Genomic DNA, 15,222 nt, shown 5'->3' with positions numbered 1-15,222 from the left:
CATGTTCTGCAGGCATATCCCAGGGAAGGCAACCATCCAGGGAAGGGACTTAGCCACCCCACAATCAGCTCCAGGAGGTGGGGCCTGGTGAGATGAAGGCTGCAGTCCCCACCATGCCTGTCTGTCATGTCATGTGCGCCACTCCGAAGGATCCCCGGGCCAGCCTCTGGGTCCCAGATGGCGGCCTTTTCAAGGCGGTATAACGTCTCCCGCTGACTGCCCGTGACGAGGCGCCGCCACAAGGCCAATGCGTTGGCACCTGCCAACCGGCACCAGACGGCCCCACCGGTCTCCACAATTACCTGCAGCAGGCGTCCACTAGCAGCAGCCTGTAGTGCCGCGGGACCTAGCGTCTCTCTGCAGGCCGCCGCAGGAGAAGCATACCCCCCCCGGTCTGCCCAGTCACCCAGCTGTTCAGGGTTTTCACGCTCCAGGATAACCAGTGGGTGTTGCCAGCATTCAGTGGTTTTTTGTCATAGGGTCAGCACCAGGTAAGTTCCAGGGTAATTCTTGGCCCAACACGGAGCTCTTCACTGAGCATCCGCTGTGGCCGCCATCTTAGCCACGCCCCATGAAACTGTGAGCTATAATGAAAATTGTTCCTTACTCTCGTGTAGGAAAGTTTCAATTCTTTTAAGGACGCAGAGGTGGGGATTATGCTTTACTCTCTTCGCTCTACTCAACAGCACTTTATTTTAAAACAACATTTCTTCAAGCTTCCACATAAAGCGAAGAAAAACGAACAGTCCCAGAAGTCTCTGGGAATGACATATCACAACCAATGAGAGTCCAACAGTAGTTCCCTTCATAACCAATCAGGGTCCACATGAAGGTGTAACAGTCCTCTCTTTACTCCGATCCCACTCTTTCTACGCATGAGTCATGCTACAGTGATGCTCCTACTGGTCCGATTTTGATCCATCTGAACCTGAGAACACAAGAGAAGTATCAGGGGTACTCTGAGAACAGAAAACATGTCTCAACAAGGTAAATAATCATTTACATTTGCTCACTTTGGGTCCATTCATTATTTCTAAAATGCCTTACTTACTTCTTAGGGCGGGTTTTCTTTGGAGAAGTGTGACTTCTCGCCGGGTGGGATAATCCTAGCCTCCAAGTCCTTAATAGAATTGAAACTTTCCAACACAAGAGTTGGGAACAATTTTGGAACAATTTTCATTCTCGGTCAGGACCGGAGGTGAGGATTATGCTGGTTTAAAGCTTGTTCACCACCAAATGAGCCATATCCAGCACCGGCTTAAAGTAGAACACCTTAAAAGTTGAATCTGTCAACCAAGCAGCGGCATTCATAATGTCTTCCAGTTTTGCTCACAAGGAGAAGGCTTTAGAGGCCTTCGCTCCTCGGTAGAATGGGCTCCAGACATGGTCAAGTCAATGCCTGCCTCCTGCATGACCCATCTAACCCATCTTGCAATTGTGGGTGAGGAGTGCAATTAGAATTGGTCTTTCGCCCTGTGGGCAGTATTCTTCAGACATCAGTTCATATTCTTCGAGGCATTGGACCACACAGAGTTTTGGGGAGTCAGGGAAGGTAGGGTATTCTATAACCATCGTATTAGTCTTGTTCCTTCTAGTCACTGTGAAAGATACCCCAGAGGGTGGCACAATTGTGCCCGTTATGTCCAAGGCACTCACGTTGGAGACTCTCCTGCAGGAGACGAAATATAACAACATTGCCAACTTTGCTGACAACTCCTTACGTGACAAAAACCAATTTGGTTGACAAGAAAGAAACCGGTTCAAAACTCTATTCACATCCCACAACACCGAATATCTTGGCAATGATGGCAGTGAGAGTCTGACTCCTCGAAGCAGCCTACACACAAGAACATGTTGCCCCACTGGAATCTCCGTCCACCGGATTATGTCCAGCGGATATTGCTGAGCGGAAAGTATTAATGGACAGACTAGTCCTTCTATTGCCAGCTCTGATAAGAAATTGGCTATCTGGCCTACCTCAACGCCCAAGGGATCGAAACCCCGTTGCAGACATCCAACGTGTCCATCTGGTCCACGCTGATTAGTATCGTTTGACCGTTATGTCCGCCCAGGCCTTGTCAAAGAGGTTCTGAGCCGAGCTCGAAAGTCCTGGGACCGCCCAACCTCCCCTGTAATCCTCCACAACATCAGCGTGAGAACACCGTTGAGGACTAGCTGGTGGGGAACCTTGTCTGGATTGAGAAAGAGAATGATGAAACTGGGAGAGTTGGATTGGAGAATCCCAGGAAAGTTCCAGTATAACTGGAAACTGTGAGAAAGTGCCATCTTTCTTTCCTGGTATGCCCCCACTTTTTGCAGAATTGCTGAATGTACTTTGATTGAGTGTGCCCTGGACTCAGGCCCTGGGCACCTGATTGGCACATGTTCCTTCCCTAAAGCAAACCAAACCCAAATTGGCAAACCTTGGCCACATGTCAGCCCCTGGTAAATGGTACCCTATGTACCCAGGACTTTGTGACCCAGGAAGGCCTCTAAGAGCTGCAGCACTCATTGTGCCACTCTTAGACGTCCTGTACCCTTACACACACACACTGCCTTTGCAGTCTGAGTGTTTGGGTGCAAGACAAAAACAAAGTTGACATGGCACACATCCGTGTGCCATGCCCATCACATACACTGCCATGGCATATATCAGTCACCCCTCTAGCTGGGTGCCTTATGCCAATGGTGTGGGCACAGGAGCAAGAGCCCTGTGCCCCTACAGAGCCCAGGTCCATCCCTGAGCACTGTAAGTGCAGTGCTGCCATTTAAAGAGTACATGGTGCTGGGAGCTCGTCAAACACGAGCTCCACAGCACCAAAATGGCAACACTAAAGACTGGGAAGTTTGGTATCAAACTTCTCAGCACATCAAACCCACCCTGATGCCAGTGTGGGATTTAATGTACCAAGCACCCCAGAGGGCATCTTAGAGGTGCCCCCTCGAACCTAACCTACAAATCCACGTCTGCTCTGAGGCTGCCTAGGCTGCCACCCAGCAGACATGTTGCTGGACCCCTGGGTAGGAGAGCCCCTGCTCTCCTGGTCCTGCAACAATGCACATCCTGGGCGAGGTGCTAAATCTCCTCCCCCAGCATGGGCAGGGGGAAGCTTCAAAGGCATGCCGCCTCTGTGAGTTTCCCCAGGCCCCTGCAACCCCCCCACTCTGGCGGGAAGCTTTGGCCGGAAACCCCAAATAAGGACAGGGGATGTGCCAGCCTGCCAACCCCGCCCCTCAAGTGGGGGAGGCGAGGTGAAGCACATCTCCGGGCTCTCGCCATCTTGAAGATGGGGAGCCCTACCCTATCAGGACTAGGCTACTGCCCCCCTCCCACAGGAGAAAGGCAGGATAGGAGGTGTACCCACCCCAGGACGGGGACCCATTGGTCCCTGCCCTTCACCTACCTGTAACACCCCTAAACCTAGTATTTGGGGGCACCCTGAACCTTCCTTCCCCAGATTCCAGATTCGAAACTACAAGAAGAGCAAGAAGAACAAAGACCTGCCCTGCAGCTGCTAAAAAGAGGAAGACACCAACTGCTTTGGCCCCAGCCCTACCGGCCTGTCGACCCTCGAACCTGATCCTGCTCCAGCGCGGCTTCTCTCGTGGCCAGCAACCTCACCAACCCCGGAGGACCTGGCTACCTTTTGGCTCTAAGCCCCTGGGACTCCCATGAGTAGAGGCTCTACTCGAAACCTATCTCTAACCCCTGGCAGCAGCCCGGAACTGCGAACCCAGCGCACACTGCACCAGCCGAGCCTGGCCAGTGCCGGAGTGAACAAAGACCCTGAGGACGACCCAACGGCGACTGTGACCCAGAGTCCGGCACCCAAGGACCTCCCTCGACATTCCTGAAGAAGCCTGCAGCCTCAGAACCAGGTGCCCCCCCCCAACCGCAATCAACTGAGGGTAAGATTTCCCGACACCTAAAGGCACCCCTGCACGCGGTGCCCCACGCCCCCCTGTGTCCAACCCCGGGGTACCTACCTATCCTCCAACTACCTAACTTACCTCTCAAAGTGGTGGTGGCACCTGAAGAGTCCTCATCCCCGAGCTTGCAGTCTTTTTCCTAACCGGAGATTTCCCATTGACATCCATTGAGCGCCCGAAGGCTCAAAAGCACTCTGCACCCAGCCGCCCGAGTGGCCCTGGCAGTGAAAACTCTACTCCTTCCTACTTCCCCACTTGCCCCAAGTAAGTGACCAGGAGCCCAGCTCCCACAGCCACGTGGCTTGCCAGTCAGCAGCCACCAAACAAGGCCCCCCTATCCCTCATAGGATAACATTGGGCCTAACTCTCTCTGCACCTGGCCGCCCTAGAGCCGCTGAGGGTGAACCAACTGTACCTACCTGACCCTGGGAGACACCCGAGTCTGTACCCAGAACCTCAACTCTGCCAGTTGAGTACTTACCCTTAAACCGCAAACTCGATTTTCCTCATAGGGTAACATTGACTGGCTTTTTCCTGAAATTTCTTCTAAGTGTGGACTTTTCAAATCTTCAAATATTCACCAAAAATCAGCCGAGTGACAAAAACGAATTTACTCACCTGTTCCTAGGTGAACTCCCAGCGCTGGATCTTGGTGCCCAGCACTGACTCTGAAAAATCTCTACAACTGTACTTACCCCTTAACTCAATTTTTTTCCATAGGAAACCATTGACTGTTTTTCTGTGAAATTTCTTCTAAGTGTCGATTTCTGCAATCTTTAAATATTCTTCAAAAATCGTATAATATCTGAAAACGTAATTGCTTACCTGTTTTGGATAAAGGTCCCAGTACTGAGTCTAGGCACCCAGTACTGGATTACAAAAGTAACTAGAACGTACTGTACCTGTAACCTGCATTTTCTTCCATAGGGAATCGTTGACTGTTTTCTCTGAAATATTTTCTAAGTGTCCACTTTTAAAATAGCTAAATATTAGTTAAAAATCATTACAGTACTAAAGTCGACTTTCATCACTTGATTCTGAGAACTGACCCAGGACTGAATCCAGGATCCAGTCCTGGAATTCCAAAAGTAATCTAAAAAGTAATCTGTTGCAAATAACTTGAATTTACCATTGAGCTCAATGTATTGTTGTGTTTAAAAATAGAGTTGCCTACTGCAACCTCTTGTAACTGTTTACTAAAATCTATTGCATATTGCAAAAGTATTTATATGAAACATCTACTGTTGAGAAAGTATATTTTAACTCCAAGTGTTGGTTCTAAAATAAAACAAGCATATATTTTTTATATATTAACCATTGGCCTAGAGTTCATTTCTTGTGTGTGAAACCATTTGCTGACTGAGTGTGTACAACAAATGCTTTACACTGTCCTCTGGTACTGCCTTACTGCTTAGGTATAACTTTGCTCTTCAGAGAGCAAGGTTATACCCAACTTTAACCTCTGTCAAACCCTGGGGGACTGTGGACTCTGTACACCCTGTACCTATTAAGGAACAGTATACACAGAGCCACTTTCTCACAGACACCACACACGAGATCTCCAAATTGGGTAGATCAAAACCATCTCCGCTTGCTGGAGCCTGACTTTAGCTGTCGTTCTGGTAAACATGGTGAACAGAGGAAGGCGTACTCTCCTTCTTGAGCCCAATGCTGCAAAAAGGCATCTGTTGCTGCCACCAGCAGATCCAGTCTCCAGCTGAAGAACCGGGGCAGCTGTTGGTCCAAGCGGGACACAAAGATCAACCGAGAAAGGGCCGTGTCGCCTGTTTGCTTGCAAACACTTCTGTGTCTAGTTTCCACAAGTTGGAGTCCCTCAGGTGGCAAGAGTGCCAGCCTGCCACTTGATTTTCCTGGCCAAGAAGGTATTCCGCTGTCACCAACACCTGATGTTCGAGGCAGTATTGCCAAAAACCGGTTGCGAGGTCTGAGAGGACTTTAGAGCATGTACCTCCGAGATGATTGATGTATCTGACGGCAGATGTATTGTCCATCTTGAGCAACACGCAAGATTGCTCTCGGTCTCTTGTCCAACATCGAACCGCAAAGGAGCCCGCTAGGAGTTCCAAGCAGTTTATGTGAACAATTGTTCTTAAGGAGACCACAATCCTACTGTGGAAAAATCGACGCAGCGAACGCCCCAACCGGATCTGCTGGCATCCGATTCTATGATAAGATCTAGGGCGGAACCGAAAATTGCCCTTCCATTCCACGCTTCCATGTGGGAGAGCCACCATGAAATCTCGTCCCTCACTTGTCTGTGAGCTCTACCATCTGGGAATACGCAAGACCCTTCCAGAGATGAGTCACCTAGAGACGTTGTAGGGCCAGATAGTGCAAGGGCCCCGGAAATATGGCCTGGATAGAAGGCCTACGAGGCGAGCAATCTGTCGCAGTGAGGTGCAAGGCTTGGCCAACGTGCGGCGTAGCTTGTGTCGTATTTGTGTCATTTTCTGAGACGGTAGACTGAGGGTGGTGGTTACGGAGTTGATTGTAAACCCCAAGAAGGTTGCTGACTGCAACGGAACCAGAAGGGCTTTCCTCTTATTTATTACAAATTCCAAGCTCTCTAAGAGGCCCACCGCGGTTTGCAGGTGGCACAACAGTTGAGTGGGGGACTGAGCCATGATCAGCATGTCGTCCAAATAAACAATAAGGTGGATGCCTCGCGCTCTAAGGTGTTTGACCACGGGTTTGAGAACCTTGGTGAAGCACCAGGGAGCAGAGGATAGTCCGAAGGGAAGACTCAAAAATGTGAACGCCTGTTGGCACTACAGGACTGCAGGAAGCACCGATGTGGTGGAAACATCGGTATCATCAGATACGCATCCTTGAGGTCTATACGGGCCTTCCAATTGGAGGGCCGTAAGACATCTCGAAGGAGATGGATTCCCTCAATTTTGAAATGGCGATAGACCAGCCATTCGTTGATTTCCTTTAGATTCATCACTGGACGTCAACCGCCATCGGTCTGGTCCACTAGGAAGATATTGCTGACAAACCACCGGGGATGAATGGCATTGTGCTGAATAGTGCGTTTGGATATTAAGTCCTGTATTTCTGCATCTATTAGACCCATCTCTTCTGCAGAGAATTGGATTGGTCGTGGCCTGGTCCTCTGACAAGGAGTTCTGTAAAATTCTATCTGGAATCCTTGTATGCTCTGCAAGACCCATGCATCTGACGTTAGTTAGCGCCATTCTCTGACGAAGCCAGCTAGCAGTCCTCCCACTTGAACCGGGAAGAAGATTCTACACTCACCGGCATTACTGTTGGCGGATTTCTCTTTCTAGCCTCTTCCTCGGAAGCGCCGTCCTCTGGTAGGGTAGAAGTTTGCAAAGCGCGTTTGGTCCTGGTAGCCGTTACCGCGCCTGGAGCCTTGCCCTCTTGAGGACGGTTGGGAGATACCTCGGCCGACCGAGCGGCCCCTGCCATGGCCGGCCCCTTGAAAAACCGGAGGGGAGAAACCTTTTTAATAGAGATCTGGGCTTTATCAAGGGGGGTGAAAGTATTTACAATTTTTCCAAGCTCCTTGATAAAAGGTTCCCCAAATAGTCTCCCCCCCCCCCCCCCCCCCGGGCCACTGCCACTGCCTCCGACGCGGCCAGGTTCCCAAGTTTCGGGTCCACAATGATAAGCAGCGACCTTCTGTGCTCCGTGGACCGTGCGCAATTGGCATTACCTAAAAAGATAATTGCCCTCTGCGCCCACCTGAGAAAGCTTACTGAGAAATCAAGGCGCCCGAAACCTTGGCATCCTCTACCATGTCGAGGATCTTTGTTAGGGGCCACACTGCATCCAGAAGCTTATCCTGGCAAGCCCGCCAAGACCGATCAATCAATTCCTTTCTTTGGATCTTTGACAAACTTTGCCAGGAAAGTGGCCATCTTTGGATCGATGTCGGGTGTCAGTGCCACTTTTCCTTCTAATGAAGGTCTGGGACATTCTGCCTTGATGTAGCTGCCTGCTTCTTTTTCAAGCGGTTTACGCAGTCGGTTTGCCACATATTGCGCCACCTTTGAAAAACGGAACCCACTCTGCGGAACGGGGATGCAAAATCTGGTCAGGGTATAACATATCAGACTGAGTGGTCTCTATTGGTACCTCAGTGTTGGTGGGGGATGGTCGCCGCGGTCTGGATGAGCCTGCCTCTTCATCCGAGGGATCATTGTCCTGAAAATCTGGGGATGGAACCTGGGGCTCTGTCTCTGCGGTTGGTACAGCAAGCAGGGTCTTGGCAATAAAGGCTTGCCATGGGCGCTCAAAAGCATCCACATCTACTCCTTCCTCTCTGGGGCGTTTAGCTGGTGGAGTGTCAAAGGGAAGTGGTTCTGTTGGGGCAGGCATTGGGTTACTTGTGCTTGGGGTTGGCTGGATTCTTTTTGCGCACTCCTGCGCTATTAACTGGTCCGGACGCTCTTCCATGGGGGCTATAGGTCCATCTACTGTGCGGTAAATGGAAGCATCTACCGCGCCGTAGAAGTAGTCATCCCATGGGATACTCTCCAAGGAGTCCCCATAACACTCTTCTGAGGCTTAGATATCAACTTGCCTAATGTAGGAAAAGGTGAACAGTTAAGAATCACCTTAATAATGCCTCTAATAATTTCCCCCCCTACACGGGTAGGATTTTAGTGCAGCCACTGGCTGGTGTTTTCACCACTGAGTTTCAGTGAATTAATTTTGGTGGGCTGAGCCGCATGATCAGGGTATTACCACAGGAACACTGCACCCCTGTTGCTATTTATAGTTGGGGAATTCCAGCCTGGGGACCCGTGCTCCTTCAATGACCTTTGTGTCACGAACAAATAGTTAGAAAAAACGACATCGTCGGGCAACACAAGCAAGTACAGACCTTGTTTCCAAGGCGTTGAGTATTAAATATAAAGACCCCTTTGAAGGGGCGTCAGTCTCTCAGGTAACAGGCTCGCCGAGGTTTCGGCTCTGTACGCATGCTCGGAACGGTCAGTTAAAACTGACAGGAATCACGCATCAGGATCCAAGACAGCCGGAGTCGTGCGCCCTCTAGCCGGCGGAGGACCACATTGCGGCGCAGCACCGACAATTACGATTGCGAAAGGAACGAGCGACGCCACCGCGATCCGATAATTCACAGAATAAAACAGTTATACATTCAAGTAAACAGGTAAAATATCAAGCTGCATAGAAAATACTCGCAAAACCCCATAAGGACAGCAAAATAGAAAAGCACTTAACTGGGCAGCGAGCAGCGAAGAAAGAGGACGATCAGAGTAAAGAGAGGACTGTTATTCCTTCATGTGGACCCTGATTGGTTATGAAGGGAACTACTGTTGGACTCTCATTCGTTGTGGTACGATGTAATTCGCAGAGACTTCTGGGACTGTTAGTTTTGCTTTGCTTTATGTGGAAGCTTGAAGAAAGGTTTTAAAATAAGCTGCTGTTGAAAAAAGCGAAGAGAGTAAAGCATAATTCTCGCATCCGGTCCGGACATAGAATTTTTTGACTTATGATAAAACTGAAATGTATGACAATCATAAGCCTCTATAAGTGAACCTTGGGTTATTTAAGAAGGTTGACAATGTGGCCAATCCCTCTAAGTCACTAGAGATCAATAAACGTAAAGGCTTTTCCATAAAATGGAGTTGCGTAGATACAGATGAATTTCTAGGGTCTTTAATGAAGGATAAATAAATCCACAGTTGTCTGTTGCCTGATTGGAGATATTCATATATCAATATAAAGGAAAGGCATATAATGGGAGAAATTGTTTTGAATCCCTACCCCCGCTTGTATAATTAGCCTCAAGAGAGGTGCCTTGAAGATAGGGTCTTGATGTATTGATATTGCCTGAATGAAGAGGCCAGACCTGAAGAAATATTATATTGTTATGGGTTGCTTGCTTTGCAAATTTCTTTAACATTAACAAAGAAATTAAGGTTTTGCAGTCAGGCCCGAGGGAGTGGTTTGATGGCGCGTGCTCAAAGACCCTACAGAGAGTACTTAATAGCCATCTGAGGGACCCCGTTTTATTTAAAGCAGACCAACAGCATTACAGACAGGTAATCGCTAGATGGAAAAAGGTTATCAAAGACGAGAGATTAGAAGCATGACCATGCAAGCAAGCTGAGGGACAGCTTCGCTTTTTGGAAGGTGATTAACGCTCCTTTTGTTAGGTTGTTAGGAAGGCAGGGAACTCAATTATTAAAACATATTACCCTGAGGACTGGGTGAAACGCTTTTCCACAATTTACTCAACCCGTCCTATTGAGATGGAGAGTAGGGCCCCTATGCCTGAGCAGTTAAGTACCTCTAGTCAGGGGAGGTGTGTCTTTAACATCACAGAAAGGAGTAATGCTCTAAGGGGTACTAGGAAGGGAAAAGCCCCTGGCCAAGACGGGGTTCCCTTAGACTTCTTTTAAGGGAATATTGACCTGAGGGCACCATTGTTAAAACAGGTTTTTAGTGCAGGGACTACGACAGACACATTGCCCGCCATTCCATGTTAGTACCAATTTAAAAAAAGGAAATACAGCAGATAGATCTTCTTATCGGCCTAGCTCTATTGCCTAAATTATGCTAAGTTCTAGGCTATTCTAGGCTGAAGAATTTGGGGGAAGAGGTGTTAGAAAGTGCCCTCTTTCTTGCATGGTACGCCCCCACTTTTTGCTGAATTGCTGATGTACTTTGACTGAGTGTGCCATGGGCTCCTGCCAATCAGGTACCCAGGGCCGGTGTTCCTTCCCTAAAACTGCATTGAAGCCTAAACCCAATTGGCATCTCTGGCCACATGTCAGCACCTGGTAAATGGTACCATAGGTACCCAGGGCACTGTGACCAGAGAAGGCCCCTAAGGGCTGGAGCACTAATTGTGCCACCCTTAGAGGCCCTGTACCCCCACACACACACACACACACACTGCCTTTGCAGGCTGAGTGTCTGGGTGCAGAACAAAATAAATACGACATGGCACACATCCCTGTGTGCCATACCCACAAACCAGTGCCCTGGCATACATCGGTCGCCCCTCTAGCAGGGTGCCCTATGCCAGTGGTGAGGGTACAGGTGCATGAGCCCTGTACCCCTACAGTGCCCAGGTCCATTCCTGGGCACTGTAAGTGCAGTGCTGCCATCAAGCGTATATGGTGTTGTGAGGTTGTCATTACGAACTCCACAGCACCATGATGGCTGCACTGAAGACTGAAGTTTAGTATCAAACTTCTCAGCACATTAAATCCACACTGATCCCAGTGTGGGATTTAATGTAAAATGCACGACAGAGGACATCTTAGGAGATGCCCCCTGAAACTCAACCAACTTCCAGTGACCTGACTGAGTGGCTGCGCAGGCTGCCACCACCGGACATGTTTCTGGACCCCTGGGTCGAGAACTTGCTGCTCTCGGGGGCCTGAAACAATGCACATCCTGGGACGAGGTGCCAGGCCTCCTCAACCCAGGATGGGCACTATGGTGAAAGATATACTGATTTCACCTGAGCAATATTTGATTGGGCGTACTTACCCAGTCACCAGTGCCGACAGTGTTACCACTAATCATGCAATGGCTATGGTGACATTAGACTAGTGTGGGGGGGGGGGGGGGGGGGGGGTTTACTGGCCTGAAACAGGTAGTGGTCTCTCCAAAGCTACCAGCTGCATGTCTGCTTGGCAATGACCTGGAAACCTCAGCCTAGGCTGAGGTTGAACTAAAAACCCACGCAGCAATGCTGGATATCCCTGAATTGGTGTGTGTAAAAACAAGAACACAGCAAAAGGCAGGGTGAAAAAGTGTTGGAGCCTGAAAGAATGGCCCAACCTACCAAGAGAAAATGTAAGAAGACTGGGGAGCCAGCATCTGTTCAGCAACAAGATCAGGACCCCTCTCCTCAGGGAGAGGACTTGGACACCCCTGAGGGAACTGAGCCTATGGAGCTTGACCCTTACCAGGTTGAACTCTTGGGCCCAGGGGGACCCTCTAGGGAAGAGCTGTGCCAGGGTCAGCAAGACTGTCCTCTTGAAAGCCTGAGGCAGCAAGCTGTTTCAGAAGCAAAGGGAGATGTCAGTGGTACCCATAGAGTCTATTGGGAAGAGGGATTACTGTACACTGAGACAAGAAACCACCAATCCTGGAGCCACCAGGAGAGTGGTAGTGCCTCAGAAGTAAAGGGAGTTCCTCCTAACTTTAGCTCATGACATCTCCCTAGCTGGACATCTGGGCCAAACCAAGACTTGGGAAAGGCTAGTGAGCCACTTTTACTGGCCCCAGATGCACCAAAAGGTGAAGGAGTTTGTCAGCTCCTGTGTTACCTGTCAAGCCAGTGGCAAGACAGGTGGCCACCCAAAGGCCCCCTTGATACCACTGCCTGTGGTGGGGGTTCCCTTTGAAAGGGTAGGTGTGGACATAGAGGGTCCACTTGAACCTCCCACAGCCTCGGGAACAAATTAATTCTAGTGGTAGTGGATCATGCTACTAGGTACCCTGAAGCAATTCCACTTAGGACTACTACAGCTCCTGCAGTAGCCAAGGCCCTCATTGGTGTCTTCACCAGGGTAGGGTTTCCTAAGGAGGTGGTTTCAGACAGAGGTTCTAACTGTCTGCTTACCTGAAACACATGTGGAAGGAATGCGAAATGCAGTACAAGTTTACAACACCCTATCATCCACAAACCAATGGCCTTGTTGAGAGATTTATCAAGACATTGAAAGGCATGATTATGGGGCTCCCTGAGAAACTCAAAAGGAGATGGGATGTCCTCTTAACATGTCTGCTTTTCGCTTACAGAGAAGTGCCACAGAAGGGAGTAGGTTTCTCATCCCTTGAACTTCTGGCCATCCTGTGAGGGAACCACTTTGTCTTGTAAAGGAGGGTTGGGAGGGGCCTCTCCAAGAACCAAAACATATATTGTGGACTATGTGCTTGGCCTAAGGTCCAGAATGGCCGAGTACATGGAAAAGGCATCCAAGAATCTTGAGGCCAGCCAGGAGCTTCAGAAGCACTGGTATGACCAAAAAGCTGCACTGGTTGAATTTCAACCTGGGCAACAGGTGTGGGATTTGGAGCCAGTGGCACCAAGGGCACTCCAAGATAGATGGAGTGGTCCTTACCCTATCCTAGAGAAAAAGAGTGAGGTCACCCACTTAGTTGACCTGGGCACAAGCAGGACACCCAAAAGGGTTATCCATGTGAACCGCCTCAAGCTCCACAATGACAATGCTGACATCACCATGCTGATGGCGACTGATGAGGAACAGGAAGTAGAGTGTGAACCTCTCCCTGATCTCTACTACAGCCCAAAAGGTGGGTCAGTGGATGGAGTTGTCTTTTCAGACACCCTCTCTGCCCAACAGCAGACTGACTGAAAGCAAGTCTGGCAACAGTATGCTGGGCTCTGTTCCTTGGCTCCTGGTCTGACCAACTGGTGTACCCATGATGTGGACACTGGTGACAGTGCACCTGTCAAAAACAAGATCTATCGACAGTCAGACCAAGTCAAGGAAAGCATCAGAGCTGAAGTCAGCAAGATGCTGGAGTTAGGGGTTATTGAACCATCTGACAGCCCCAGGGCCAGCCCAGTAGTTCTAGTCCGCAAACCTCACCCACAGGGTGGAAAGAGAAATGAGGTTCTGTGTGGACTATAGAGGGCTCAACTCTGTCACCAAGACAGATGCTCCCCTATCCCAAAAGCAGATGAGTTGATAGACATATTAGGGGAGGTCACATGTCTCAGTACCTTTGACTTAACTGCAGGGTACTGGCAGATTGGCATGGCCCCAGGAGCAAAAGAGAAAACAGCATTCTCCACACCTGATGGGCACTATGGGGGATTGGCTTGGTAGAGATTAAGGTACCTCACATTGTTAAGATGGCCACCTTCTCTCTTCGGTTTCCAATACTATACTAGAGTAGTCCCTCTAGATGTCATTATTTATGTAGATTGCTAAAAATGTTTTGATATACTCCAGTTAGATTGATAAACTAGAGAGAGAGTAATTAAATGTGCTCTTTTAAAAAATAAAGTGTGTATTAATACCATTGCATTTCTGTATATAACTACGTCCCATACCCAGGTATATTAAGGGTCAATTGGGTATAACCCTGTTTTGGAAGTAGATATCCGTGGTAGGCGCTTTGGTGCTAGTTTGCACTAAAAACCCTTCAAAAATGGATTTTTGTCATCTTGGTGTCAAATTATTTATAAAAGTTTACCCTGTTTTTCTAAAATAGTGTGGATTTTTTCTTGTTTTCACTTTATTACTGTTTAAGTGCTGCATAAATACTTAAAACATTGGCTCAAAGTTAAGCATAACTGCTTTAGTGCCAAGGTACTAAAGGGTTAAGCACAAGTTAATTTAGTGACTTTTGTGGTTCACCCTGATAAGGATTGTGGCTGTTGCCTGACAAGGGCTCACACTTCTCCCTCAACCAACAAGGAATGGTTTCTTACCTTTAATCCTAGTTCTCTGAGGGGAATCTCCATTGAAATCATAAGCAATGAATAGTAATTCCCACGTATAGGGATCCAGGAGCACTTCTTTAAAATATATCTTCTTAAGTATAGATCTTCACCTTACTTCAGAAAGGTCAAGTTTTAACATTTAAAAAAAAAAATACATTTTGCACGTTATATTGGCAAATAAATGTACCTTTTAAAAAAAATGCAAATTAGTAATAAAAGCTATAAAAACTTTCAACCAACTATGTAATGTTTCCTTATAAATCTATTTCCTAAATCTTTTTTAAAGCAAATGGAGAAGGAATAGGGCAACCTAGACACCCAGGCTGCCGTTATGTATTTATGAAAACCGATGCTGCACCTTTACGGGGTCACAGCCCTCCAGTATCCCATCATAGCCAGTAACCGACAGTTACCTCAGTTCTTTTTTTAGTGATATAGAGAAGGACTAATATGGAGGGCGTGTTCTTATGATTTCAAAGGAGATTACCCCTGAGAGAGAACTAGGATTACAGGTACTAAATGAGGTAGCATGCACAACCCTAAAACGGCATGGGTCTCATGCTCACCATGCCACTGGATTGAGGCTGAAGAGGGGGTGATACCCCGAAACCGGTCCTAGGATGCTGGTTTCCAGGCCAGGTAGGACTTGGCCCGGTAGTTCGAGCTGGACTGTTCCCATGGCGAGCAGGGTCAAGACTGATTTGCATATGGCAGGGTCCAAACTGGGGTGGCTTGATCAAAAAAAAAAAACCTATGGATTTAGGAGCAGACCTCTTTATTGGGGTTGAGTGTTTAAACATTGGTCAGCATTCCGTCTATCAATTGTTCTCTTTTCAAGT

The sequence above is a fragment of the Triturus cristatus genome, chromosome 9, assembly GCF_964204655.1.
Source record: "Triturus cristatus chromosome 9, aTriCri1.1, whole genome shotgun sequence".
Lineage (NCBI taxonomy): Eukaryota > Metazoa > Chordata > Amphibia > Caudata > Salamandridae > Triturus > Triturus cristatus.
The sequence above is the reverse complement of the archived record's forward strand: the minus strand, read 5'-3'. Positions refer to the sequence as shown.